At 42.3% G+C, this 14,097-nt stretch overlaps 1 long non-coding RNA gene across 1 annotated transcript; it reads left to right on the plus strand.

Annotated features, from left to right (window-relative positions):
• The first annotated feature begins 1,325 nt into the window (after positions 1 to 1,325).
• On the plus strand, positions 1,326 to 7,909 carry LOC130121469 (uncharacterized). The gene is made up of 6 exons (XR_008811074.1): positions 1,326 to 1,363; positions 2,340 to 2,385; positions 5,192 to 5,236; positions 6,767 to 6,820; positions 7,239 to 7,292; positions 7,885 to 7,909. It is a non-coding gene; the product is annotated as an uncharacterized LOC130121469 (long non-coding RNA).
• The last annotated feature ends 6,188 nt before the right edge of the window (positions 7,910 to 14,097 follow it).

Below are 14,097 nucleotides of genomic sequence, written 5' to 3' on the forward strand. Positions count from 1 at the left end.
AACTGAAACAGCGTTTGACGATAAACCCAGAAAATGAACATGTACATGGCAAGCAAAGTATTGTGCTTCAGAAAACGCATGTTTACTCTCAATTTTCCTCAGTGTTGTAATTGTGACAAGAAAAAGTAAACTGAAGAAGTCTCTCTTCAGCAATCTGCAGCACAAAGTGAAGGTGAACTGTGAAATTTAAACATCAGTTGAAGGCACTCTGCTGAAGTCTCTCGGTACTCAGTTTGCGACATGGTAATCATTGCTAGCCGAAAAAGAAGTCACTTTCCCATGCCAGCACAACAAAACAAACACAAATGATGTTCTGTCAGTAATTTCCATTGTTTGTAGTCAAGATAGCGTGGGGGGGGGGGATAATGTAAACATTCGCATAACTGAATCCTAACCTTATCAGAATAATCCACACTGTTTCTGGTTCGTGTCTCCAACTATGACAGCTATCGCCAACTTATATTTACAAATATGTGGGTGATGTGTGGACTTTGATTTAATGTTCGATGTCAGTGGTCAGCTGCCGTCACTTATATATGAATACTTTTGAAGGGGAACAGGGGACCGGATGGACGTAGTGGCAAACCAGGACCAAGAGGGAGCAAGGTATTACACTCATGTACTTTTTTTTTAATGTAAAAACACAATTTTGAGGGCGTCCAGGTAGAGTAGTGGTCTATTCTGTTTCCTACCAATATGGGGATCGCCAGTTTGTTAAACTCCAGCTTGGTCAGCCGTCCTACAGACACAACTGGCCGTGTCTGCGGGTGGTAAGCCGGATGTGGGTATGTGTCCTGGTCGCTGCACTAGCGCCTCCTCTGGTCGATCGGGGAGCCTGTTCAGGGGGGAGGGGGAACTGGGGGGACCCGACCAAGCCGGAGGTAACACAGGGATTCGAACAATCCCCGTTTTGGTAGGCAGCAGAATAGACCGCTACGCTACCCAGACGCCCTTCAGAAGTACTCTTAATCAAAGTGAAAATACATTTTGGAACACAGATTTTTATACAATTGTTCACCAATACATGGGCGGTGTCTAAAGGTTTCACCCAGGCGGTCTAAACATACAAGAGAAAGAGACAGAAGGACCCAGAAACTTATCACCCAAGTATCTGCCAAGTAGTCCGGTCCTAGCATTGCAGAACGCACCCATTTTTTTCATAAAGCATTCAGGTTGTAACCATAGACGGAGGATTTATAGTGTGTCAGGTTGCTAGGCTAATGCTATGTGTAGTATGGGGTTCTTTGTACGTCAGTACTGGTTTTGTATGGGTGTGTTTCTGCTTGTATGTTCAACTGCTGCTTACTTTCCTCTCCAGGGTCGGACTGGACAGAGGGGTCGCACTGGCCAGCCTGGCCCATCGGTAAGATTCATTCCTTAAAATTTGACAAAATGTTTTCAAAGGAAGTCAACTCGGTTTATTTATGAAGCAACCAACTATGACTAAAGTGGTGCACGATATCCAACATGAAAAAAAAAACGAGGCAAAGTGATGAATGGTGTACAACTTCACAAGTATAACTAAAGAAAGTGCTGGCAGTGAAGCTATAAAACAGAGGTCCTTTAGAAACCACAGCGTAGACACCAAAATACAAACACAGGCACTCGTGCTGTGCACCGACATGTAAATACACATACCCAAACACCGACACACACACAACACGGGGACATGCACAAGCAGATATGCCTATTCACATGCTAAAGAATGGGAATGGGTTTTCAACAACAGTTATTAGAAGCCAAAATGCCCAATTTCTTTCCTTTCATGATGTATATTGCAAATCTTAGCCTCATCTATTGACTAATGTTGCCTCACTGGACTGCGTTTCAACAAGAGACACCCTCTGAAATGAACTCGCAGCCATTATTTGATAAGCCGTCATGGGCCGAGGGCTTCAGCAGAATCACGCCGTCGTGCAGGGCGGTCTTTTGTATCATAGTCGTCTACGTCCATTCAACAAATAAGTTTGAAAAACAGACTGTATGAATAGTCTTACATAATGAATCTATTCAGATTGCTTTAGACACTGACAAGGTACGTTCTGAAAAGGAGGCTGAACAACAAGTGAGAGTACACCACTTTTGCAGAGATGAATGGGATAAACTGTGTGTGTGTGGTATGTTTTTCTGTCTTTTGTGCATGTATAAATGTATTTTTGTGTATGTGTGTGTATCAATGTGTTTCTCTCTTTGTACATGTGTTGTGTTCTCAATCTGTGTCTCTCTGCCTGCATATGTGTGTGTTTGTCTGTATAGTCATATTTGCTGGAGTACGTGTGTATCTTTTGTGTGTCTGTATATTATTGTTGTCTGTGTGTTGTTGTGCTCTTTCATTACAGGGTTTGCCAGGGCCACCTGGGACTGAGGGAGCAGAAGGAAAGCCTGGTACACAGGTTCCCATTCTATATCATATTTCAATACCATCATCACACCACTCTCAATGCTCTCATGCCAGTGTGTCTGTTGTGTCCTTCCACATACTATATATACACCAGTGGCTCCACCAAACGATGCTATTTTGTTTGTTGTATGAGTGATGGATGGCAGGAATTTTGGTTCTGGTTCCGCAGCCGTCGCAGGTTTGAGTAGGGTTTATTTACCCCCAATTGACGTTGAAGCTTAAAATTGTTGTGCATTTGCCTATCTAGTGGGGAAAACATAGAATTCAAAACACTGGCTCAATGCCTCACTCCCTGACGAAGGCCCACTATTACCAAAGTTTGGTTTGATTGCAGGGCCGCCGGTGCGGTGGCACAGTGGTTAGAGCGGGACCTCGCCTCACAGCAAGAAGGTCCTGGGTTCGAGCCCCGGGGTAGTCCAACCTTGGGGGTCGTCCCAGGTCGTCCTCTGTGTGGAGTTTGCATGTTCTCCCCGTGTCTGCGTGGGTTTCCTCCAGGTGCTCCGGTTTCCTCCCACAGTCCAAAGACATGTAGGTCGGGTGAATCGGCCATATTAAATGTCCTCAGGTGTGAATGTGTGTGTGTGTGTGTGCGTGTGTGGACCCTGTGATGGCATGGCGGCCTATCCAGGGTGTCGCCCCGCCTGCTGCCCAATGACTGCTGGGATAGGCTCCAGCGACCCTGAGAGCAGGATAAGCGGTTTGGATAATGGATGAATGGACGGTTAGATAAACCAAGGCAACTTGATTCATCAACTTGTGACATCTGACATTTTTTTAGGAATGATGTGAAAATTTAGCTTTTATATAGCCGTGCCCCTTGCTTTTCTAGGAATTCAGGTAACAAAAGCGCCATAACGTTTTTTACATTTAGCCATTTCTATCAGCATCTTAAATCTGCTGGGTAGCCAGCTCAATTGATAGCCAGAGGATTATTCACTATATCTCTCCATATGATTTGTGTAGTTTGTCTGTTATTTTTCATTTTCTCTTGCTTCCTCTTTGCTGTGATTGCAGTTTTCGTGCCGTGTTGGCCTATAACTGATTGTTCTAGAACTACTGCACAGTACATTGTCATCAAAATCTTTCTTTTTTTTTCCAAGAAAAATGAAAGACTGAATTCGTGATGACATTACTTGTTGACATGTGCAATTTTTTTTAAAGCAACCAAGTCCCAAGTTCGCACTGCAAATGTATGAACGCTTCTACTAAGGAAATACCAAATATGTTTGCCACTATTTCAAGTGTAAAGGCACCTCATGTGGTATAATTACTATTGGTTTAAGCAGCAGATGGCAGTCTTCATACAGTGTGTAGTTTTCGTTGTAGAGTATGTTGTGCAAGGTTGTGTATGACATGTTTTTCTGTGTCAGCATCTATCATCAGCTCATTTAAACCCAGCACCCACTGAAATCTTACTCCTGCGTTCTAATATTTGACCAGGAAGCATGCCAAATAGTGTGTGGTGTTGTTTTTGTTTATGGGATATATTGCTTCATGTGGGGGTGGCGCAGTGGTTAGCGCGGTCGCCTCACAGCAAGAAGGTCCTGGGTTCGAGCCCCTGGGGTAGTCCGACCTCAGAGGTCGTCCCGGGTCGTCCTGTGTGTGGAGTTTGCATGTTCTACCCGTGTCTGGGTGGGTTTCCTCCCCTCCCACAGTCCAAAGACATGTAGGTCAGGTGAATTGGCCGTACTAAGTTGTCCCTAGGTGTGAATGTGTGTGTGTGTGTGTGTGTGTGTGTGTGTGTGTGTGTGTGTGTGTGTGTGTGTGTGTGTGTGTGTGTTGGCCCTGTGATGGACTGACGGCCTATCCAAATTCAGATAAGCAGCTTGGATAAATGGATGGGTGGATGGCTATATTGCTAAAGAAAAACAAGGTCCATCAAGATCCACGTTTGCTTAAAGCTGCATCCGGTCTGTCCTATAATCTTATCTTGGTTCGAAAATTGTTGTAATCCACTGATCTGGTTGAGTTCATTTAAATGTTTTTCCAGAGCCGTTATGTCTTAACAGATCATTTTGTAAGGCCAGTGTAAGGTAAAAATCCTCCACCTGTTTCAATATGATGTCATTTGAGAAAAAAAAATTAAGTGACAATTTTTTTTCTCTTTACTTCCCAACTGCTTAAAGAAAATCACAATTTAAAGACAAGAGTTAGCAACTTACCGTTAGATGGACATGTTTTGCAGTGTGTTTTTATGGTTCTGTTAGACAGCTGTCTCAGTAGCGTCCTCGTGAACAAGGCAAGGACCTCCTCATTTTCAGCCACTGTTAAATGTATTTTATCAGTTATTTTATTTTCAGAGATAGCTGGGTAGACATTTAAACAGGGTTGTTATGATGTCATGTGGGGTACTGTCTTTACTTGGGGTACAGAGTTTCTTACCGTCTGCTCGAACCATCTAGGTGTGAGCAATGGGGTCTTGCACACATATTGCATATTACTGCTGCCACGTGAAAACTGAGAATATCTAAAAATTGTGTTTTAGGCATGAAGAAAAACTATCATTTTCAGATGGACAGCCATGTATTTGTTTTATTTATGAAGCGATGGAGGGAAAGAGTTTCATAAGGCTTTGCATAAGGAAATATGTAATCATTAAAGGCAATGCAAGATAAAAAAAGAAAAGAAAAAAAGACCCAATTTAAGAGTCACTAGGTTTTCAGTTTATGACGACAGCATCCTTTCAAGCAGTTCTATTGACAATGTGACCCTCTGAATGACTTCTACTACAGTACAACCCCCCAACCTTTCAGAAAAAAATTGGGTTTACGGTATCCATTCTTTTTTCAGGGTCCCGCCGGACCTGTTGGCCATTCCGGCGATGACGGGCCAATGGTAAGACTTTAATACTCCGCCTCAAAACCATTTCAGTGTGTTGTCATGATATCATCCCATAACCTGCCTTCTTAGTCCTTAAGGGCTGAAACTGCTCGGTTAAACAGAATAAAACACCTTGTAATCGTTTTTACAAGCCAGACCAGATTTATATATAAGGTCATGACCAGGCAAACACAACAAATGGAGCCTGAGGAAAGAAAATTAATAGGACAGAATATACCTGTTACTACCCAGTTAAAGATAGTGGGTATGGTGACATACTCATAAAATGACTCACATTTGGCAGTTGTAGGAGAATGTGGTAGTGGTCTGGTCAAATATGATTCCTTACTCACTTCATGTTGCGGGCATAATAGTACATGTACACACACACACACACACACAAACACACAAATCATTTGTAGAAACATATATAATAATAGAATTCAAACATTTTGGATGTGTTTAGTGTGTTGTCTGAGATTCTGCACCAGATACCCTCAAGGCTTTGTGGCAAACCCAATCCCTTGGGTTGCACCTTACTTATTTCCTATTAAAAAACATTGTGGGCATTTGGGTGGCGTGGCGATCTATTCCGTTGCCTACCAACGCGGGGATTGCCAGTTCGAATTCTCGTGTTACTTCCTACTTGGTCGGGCGTCCCTACAGACAGAATTGGCTGTGTCTGTGGGTGGGAAGCTGGATGTGGGTGTGTGTCCTGGTCGCTGAACTAGCGCCTCTTCTGGCTGGTCTGGGCGCCTGTTCATGGGGAGAGGGGGAGCTGGGGGAGAATAGCGCGATCCTCTCATGCGCTACGCCCCTTGGCGAAACTCCTCACTGTCAGGTGAAGTGGCTGGCAACTCCACTTGTACCGGAGGAGGCATGTGGTAGTCTGCAGCCCTCCCCGGATCGGCAGAGGGGGTGGAGCAGCGACCGGGTGGAGAAGCGTGGGGTAGTAAGCCAAGTACAATTGGGGGGGAGAAGGGGGGGAAATCCAAAAACAAAAAAAACCAGTAATTGTACAATAATGCATGCTATTTATCTAATTCTAATTCTCAAGACCATATTCTTCATACCTTGCTGTACATAGTAGCCTTTGTAAATGTACCTTCTTTATTTACTTAGTAAACTATAAAGTGGTAAACCTAACAAACAGACAGGTGTCTAATTAAACTGGGTTCAGTTGAACTCTTAAATTATCCGAACACCCAGAACAGCATTGGCGGTGTCACCTCATGTAGAATTCCATCCAGGTAAATGGTGAGTAACCTGTTAAATGGTAGATTAATTAAGATATTTTGAATCCAAACAATTAAAGAAAACGCTTCACACCTTAGCGTACACATTTTGGTCTAATTTCAAGAAATAAATTCTTGTTGGTTTTACATTTTAATGTTTTTGTTGGCTTTGGCTACACATAATAGTTTTACCTCTCTCCCTTCTCTATTCCTGCCATTTGTTTTTGTCCCAGTTACTTAATTTCCTGCAACATTTTCTTACCCTTCACTCATACCGGATTCATCAGTGTAATTCTTCTGCCTTTTTTAGGGGTTTCAAGGGATCGCTGGTGAGAGAGGCCCAGATGGGCCACCAGGTTTTACAGTAAGTTTGCTCATTTATTAATCAATAATTAATTTATTTGCTTTATCACATTGAATATGGAAACCCTGGCGATTCAAAGCCTTGAAGTGTCCTCAGAGCCAGAGCAATCAGGCCGGAAGAGAAGTATTCATTCTTGACCAGTGGAAGAGTTGTGCATATGAAAGAGGATTTCAAACACGTTGTTGTGTATCGGGGAAGCAACTTTGTTTTCTCTTGATGCTGATGGCATGCCTGCATTTTTACATCCATTATATGGTTTGTCTACTATGGGTGGTGTTCAGGTTTTCAGCACATCATTTTTTTTTGTTGTCATCATGAAGTTCATATTATCCCGGGAATTTTTAGTGCAGCTGAATAGGAGAATTATAAAGGTTATTTCCCCAGCCATCACCACTGACAGCAGTTATTTCTTTGATAGGGACCTCCTGGGAAGACCGGACCTCCAGGCATACCAGGACCCCCAGGAGAGAGGGTTGGTCACAACGCAAACAGACACACATATCGACTAGACTACCTAGATAGACAGACAGACAGACAGACAGAGAGAGAGAGAGAGAGAGAGAGAGAGAGAGAGAGAGAGTAGGTAGGTAGGTAGGTAGGTAGGTAGGTACAGACTGACAGATAGATCGAATAGATCGATAGACAGTCAGACAGACAAAGGCAGACAGGTAGACAGGTATATAGATATATGTCTTGATGCAAGCACTAATAATCCAGGCAAAGAAATCACAGGAAGTTGAATCAGTTCATCGACACAACATGTATTGGGAGAAACGTTTCATCAGTCATCTAAGTGACCTCTTCAGTCTCGGAATTCTTCAGGGGTACCTGCAGTCAGTTTAGACTGAAGAGGTCACTTAGATGACTGATGAAACGTTTCTCCCCATAACTGTTGTGCTGATGAACTGATTCAGCTTTCTGTGAGGTATATAGATACTAGATGGTAATGGTAACATAGCCAAGAAATTATCCATAACAATGTTGCACAAATTATATGTAATGTTTTACGTTTATGTGTGTGCATGCATGTGTGTGTGTGTAATTCATTTGTGCCTGTTATCTAGGGTTTCACAGGGAAACCGGGCGTGGAGGGATCCCAGGGCCCAGTGGGCATGTATGTAAGTGATATTTTAGCATAAAGGCATGCCAGACATAAGGGTTCATACACAGGGCAGAATCATAATCATGTTTATTGGCCATGTAGGTTTGCACATACATGGAATTTGACTCCGGTTTCGTGGCTCTGTCAGTGTACTTCACAGAATAATTAAACTAACACAACACAAGCATTGACTATATACAAGCGAAACAAGAGGTGATAAGGTGCAGTGGTGCAGAGAATATGTCAGAGATGCTGAAAAGAATGTTAGCAGGTTACTTACATACATGCCTGAGGTAGATGGACATGACAGAGGGTACCAGTATACATACAATGTACAGTACTGTGTATACAAATGGTTGGATTTATTTGGCAGTGTTAAGTCTTCATTTGATGACAGCCCGCGGAAAGAAACTGTTTTTAAATCTGGTTGTTTTGGGGTGCAGCGCTCTGTAGCACCTGCCAAATTGGATAATTTCCCCGAGAGGAAATTACTCTACCCAATTGCCCCTCGGGGATGAATAAAGTACTCTGATTCTGATTCAGAGGGGAGGAGTTAGAACCGGTTGTGACCAGGGTGTGATGGGTCTGCAGTGATGTTGCCTGCCCATTTCCTGAGTCTGGAGGTGTATAAGTCCTGAATGGAGGGCAGGTTGGCACTAATGCTTTTCTCTGCAGACTTAACTGCCCGTTGTAGTCTGTCCCTGTCCTGTCTGGTGGCCGATCCAAAGCAGACAGTGATGGATGTGCAGAGGACAGACTGGATTATTTCAGTGTAGAACTGAATCAGCAGTTCCTGCGGCAGGATGAATTTCTTGAGTTGGCGGGGAAAGAGCATCCGCTGCTGGGCCTTTTTGATGAATGTGTATGTTGGATGCCTACCTTAGGTCCTGAGGAATTGTGGAACCCAGAATTCTGTAGGTTTTCCCGTAGACACTGTGCTGTTGAGTATGGTGAGGGAGTGGGGTGGGCAGTGTTGGAGCCTCCTCCTCAAGTCCACTGTCATCTCCACTGTTCTGAGCATGTTCAGCTCCAGGTTGCTATGGGCCCACCAGAGGGCCAGCTGATCAACCACCTGTCTATATGCAGACTCGTAACCATTCCAGATAAGGCTGATAAGGATGGTTGTGTCGTACATAAACTTCAGCAGTTTAACAGATGGGTCACCTGAGGTGCAGTCATTTGTGTAGAGGGAGAAGAGTAGAGGGGAGAGCACACATCCCTGGGGGGCGCCAGAACTGATTTTCCAGGTGCTGGATGTGATTTTCCCCAGGATCACGAGCTGCCTCCTGTCTGTCAGGAAGCTTTTAATCCACTGGCAGATGGGGGCTGGTACAGTGAGCCGGGTGAGTTTGGAGTGGAGGATATCTGGGACGATGGTGTTGGAACGCTGAGCTGAAGTCCACAACACATCCAAACCAATTTCTTTCTTTCATCTGACACTTTTTGTCAGTGAAAACGTTTACCATCATCAGGTACCAGTTGGATGTATTAGGCAAACCATAAGTGTTGTGTCATTGGACGAGCTGATTTAGATGTTTTTTCAACTAAGGGAACTAGACAGAAAACAAATTAGTTTTGCTTTGATTTGGGCAGTGTTCAGTGTAGCTAACGTATCATTGTATCATTCTAGAAAATAACACATGGAAGACACTAAAGAAAATGTTACTTTCCTTTTCATAATCTTTGGTAAGATACCACCTTACTCCTACTACTATTCCTAAAAATCTTTTCCCCAAGATTTCTTGACAGTGGCAGTGTTGGGTCGACATTTATAGAAATAATAGAAAGCTGAATTAGACAAAAAAAAATGTACTCATAATTTCACTTGAATTGCACATGTTTCATAAGGTGTTGCTACAGTTTACCAGACAACGCTCCAGTACTATTACACAGAACGGGGAAATAACAACCACCTGTTGCATCATTTCTTGTTTTCCTCTTCCCGCAGGGTTTTCCAGGCAGTGTGGGCATGTACGGGGCTGCAGGTCTCATGGGAGACAGGGTAAGGCCTTATCACTGCATAGACACATTTGGTAGGCTGTGTTCACAGCCCTCCATAACAAATAAAAGTACATGGGAATCCCAAAAGATGTTTGGAGTGAAGGAGGCTGAAAATGATGTTCAAGTGTATGTTTGAACAGCAATTGAAGAGTAATAATGTAAACTGCTGCTAACATTTCTTATCATTCTGTTTTAAAGTTTACATTTCATCTCCAAAAGTGTTAACATTATAAATGTAATGTTGATAAAGTGAAACAGTTTAGAAATGGGCTTTGTTTTTACTTCCTTTGCCACAAGGGTGAGACAGGCTTAAGAGGTTTGCCAGGGCCCATAGGGAAACCAGGACCCCCAGTAAGTTTCCGACTTTGTATTTTCGATTATATTATAATGTAATGTTGATTGTGTATGATCCCTCTGTCTATCAATCGGTCTATCTATCTTATCTAGCTGTCTGTCTGCCAACCTGTCTATTGACCTATGAACCTAGCTACTTTTCGTCTTTCTTTCTATCAATCTATCTGGTTTCAAACTGGGCGGCAAAGTGGGGCAGTGGTTAGCGCGGTCACCTCACAGCAAAGAAGGTCCTGGGTTCGAGCCCCGGGGTAGTCCAACCTTGGGGGTCATCGCAGGTTGTCCTCAGTGTGGAGTTTACATGTTCTCCCCATGTCTGTATGGGTTTCCTCCAAGTGCTCTGGTTTCCTCCCACAGTCCAAAGACATGTAGGTCAGATGAATTGGCCGTACTAAATTGTCCCTATGTGTGAATGTGATGGACCGACGGCCTATCCAGAGTGTCTCCCCGCCTGCCGCCCAATGACTGCTGGGATAGGCTCCAGCATCCCGCGACCCTAAGTTGGACAAGCAGTTTGGATAATAGATGATGGATGGATGGTTTCAGACAAATTGATTTAGCTGGCTTTTTAAACCAGCCACACTGTATCACAGAAAGTTGAATCAATTCATCTGGGCACCTTTATTGAGAGGAATGTTTCATCACTCATCTCAGTGATGTCTTCAGTCACTTAGATGAGTGATGAAACATTTCTCCCTAGCTTTCAAACTATCTAGTGCTCAGCATACCCAATGGAAACAACCTCTTTATCTCCTCTTTAGTCTCTATTAAAAAATGCTATGAGCGACAGGCATGGGCGCAAGTCCATGAGTACTGAGATGACATCCAGCACTTTACCTGTGTCCCCATCCATGGGGTTAGCGGTTGTGTCAGGAAGAACATCCGATGTAAAATTTTGCAAAAAAAACAGTATGCAGATTGACAAGACCATACTGGATCAGTCAAGGCCCGGGTTAACAATGGCCGCCATTGGTGCTATGCCCTCACAGGGTACCGATGGAAACTATTAAATCCGCTGTGGCGACCCCTGAAAAACAAGGACCAAGCCAAAAGAAGAAGAAGAGTCTCTTATTAAAAAATGTTTCCAAGTCCAACCTTTTTTCTTTTTTTTTTTTGCAACCATATCTTTGCTGGGACATTTTCCTTTAACAATAATATAGGTGTTTAAATGCAAGCAGCGGGCAGGGTTATCACATTCTGACTTGTCTTGACTTGTCTGTTTGTCAGGGTCTTCCAGGCCCTCCTGGAGAGAGGGGGCCCTTGGGACCTCAGGTAAGAATAACCCGTATTGGGGTACCTTGCAACTTGAAACCAAACAAACTTGCATATGTGACACTTCATGAGTCAGATTTACAATATTTTATGCAGGCCATCAACTAAAATATGATAATAAAAAAAAAACCAAACAATCACTTTCCCAGAGATTAAAGTTATTTTACAAAGTTGAACACACCATCATGCTCATCATTGGGAGAACATAGACAGAGTTGACTTCACAGTGAAATTATGACTCCTTTTTGAGAAATAAGACTGGGGAAGTTGAAAAGCCAACACATGACATAAAGAACACAATGTAGTCTGCGGTGGGTCATGTTCATGAGTTTAGCAAAAGTACCACCACTGGTTTAGGGTAGTCAGTCAGTTATCTTTAAGAAACCAGAGATTATGGATGCAAATGCTGCACAACAGCATGTTAAAAGAGCATCCAGAGATTTCCATTTTAAGAGCTACTGATTGCTGAAAAGAATAGAAAATATAGATTTTTATTTTTGTAGGGAAGTTGCCCTGTGCAGCAGTAGATGCAATGCAATATATTAATTGCAGGGTTGCAAATACAAAGCATTGAAAAAAATCAATGGGGGAAAAAATCTTGAGTAAAATCTGATATGATGCACATAGTGCACAATGGTAAACAGCATGATGATGATTTTACCATGACCACCCAAAACAACAGCTTTTTTCATACATGCCTCATGTCTATCTGAAGTCCTCCCGTACTCATTGATACTTATGAAGTATGTCTTACATACACTAGCAAGGGTTGTCTTGCAAACAAACATGTATCCCTCCAGAATCTAAGGTTCAACAAACATCTCCATGGCCCCATTTACATATGCATGAGCTTGACAACTAGTTATTAACTGGATTTGCTCACATTCAGTGTCTGCACACGCACACACATATTTATAAGAGACCCACTCCTGTATTTACAGTTCTGTCAGTAAGTTTGTAATTATGGAATATTTTTCTCCAAAAGTAACTCTTGCATTTCAAATATCATGTGGGTGTGAACGTGATCTCCATTGTCAACAAATAGACAGGAGAAGACAAGTGTTTTTTGCATCTTTGGGAGTGAATGCTGCAAAACAGCATCTGCCTGTGCACTTCAGAAGAATTATGTCTCAGCGTCTGTCCTTCTTGAAGCACAATCTGCCACCCTCACCATTGTTTTTAAACATTCAGCTAGTGTTGCACGGTTAATTACTACATATCAACTAGTTGTCAACTCCCATTCCCGTCCATTCACACACTGCCAGTTTCGTCTGCCAAGGAATTGGCATTAACTTTGGCTGTCACTACTTGTTTCCAGCAGGAAGGACTCCTATAAAAAACAATGGTCATGACTCGCCTGAAAAACCTGTGCATATCTCAGCTGAGAATGATACTCTTGTTGTTATTTCTCATAGGGTCGTGCCGGAGATCTAGGACACAAAGGGATTCTGGGTCCACCAGTAAGTTACACTACTCATGGTGAAATGGAAGCTCTATGAAGTGTTCCCCTGAAATCTACTGTCACTCAATGACTACATCCCCGTCTTCTTGTGTGTGTGTTTGTTTTGGTTTGTGTGTGTTTTTGTTTGTGTCTCTGTGTCTTACAGGGTCCTCTAGGCCCCCCAGGAACTGATGGGGCAATAGGGAAACCAGGACCCAGGGGAAGTAAAGGCTTCCCAGGGCCACAGGGACGAGATGGACCAGCAGGAATCCCAGTGAGTGGGTACTTCCCATCAGCTGTTGTTTTATCAGATGTTATTTCCTGTCCTACCGTAACCCCCCCATGTCCTAGTCTAAGTTGTGCTAATCTCAAAGAAAGATCATGATTATTTAGAAGATACAAATACAACCAACAAAAACATGTCTGCTGGAAAAGAAGATATTAGACATAAGAATATTACAATTTTTAACATAGAACTAACTATGATCTATTTATATATAGTATCTATATATCTATATCTGTATATGTTAGATATACTATTATATATTATATATATTATTTGTTACAAATTATTATTTTTTCATTATTATTTTTAAAAAAAATATATATCTTTATAGATCTATCTAACATAGATCTAACTAAAATAAACTGCTCAGTAAGACAGTTTTAAGTTTGACATTTGTTAATTTTATGTAATTAGTCAGCAAACAGTATCAGACATTGTCTCACTGCACATGTACAAAATGGCATCAGTTGGAAAATAAAGTTGTGTTTCACTCAACTGGACACCCCTCTAATTAACGTTGTGCCAGTATACGTAGATTACAAAAGAAACGGGATGTTAGGGCAGCAGTAATAATTCACTTTATATGCTGTACATGTAATGTGTTATTTTTCAGCCTTACAGTCAAGTATAAGTTGTGCATTCCGTCTGCTACATGATGGTGCCTATTTATCATGAATATCATCTGCATATGCTTGTCTCATATCAATGTAAACTCTGTCATTTGGCCAAAAAAAAAAAAAAACATCATCTCTACAAAACTGTAATATTTTCATAACAAAGTGAGTGCAATAAGTCAGTTTGATAAGGGCCGTGTAATTGTCCTG

The sequence above is a fragment of the Lampris incognitus genome, chromosome 12 (assembly GCF_029633865.1).
Source record: "Lampris incognitus isolate fLamInc1 chromosome 12, fLamInc1.hap2, whole genome shotgun sequence".
NCBI classification, from domain to species: Eukaryota; Metazoa; Chordata; class Actinopteri; order Lampriformes; family Lampridae; genus Lampris; species Lampris incognitus.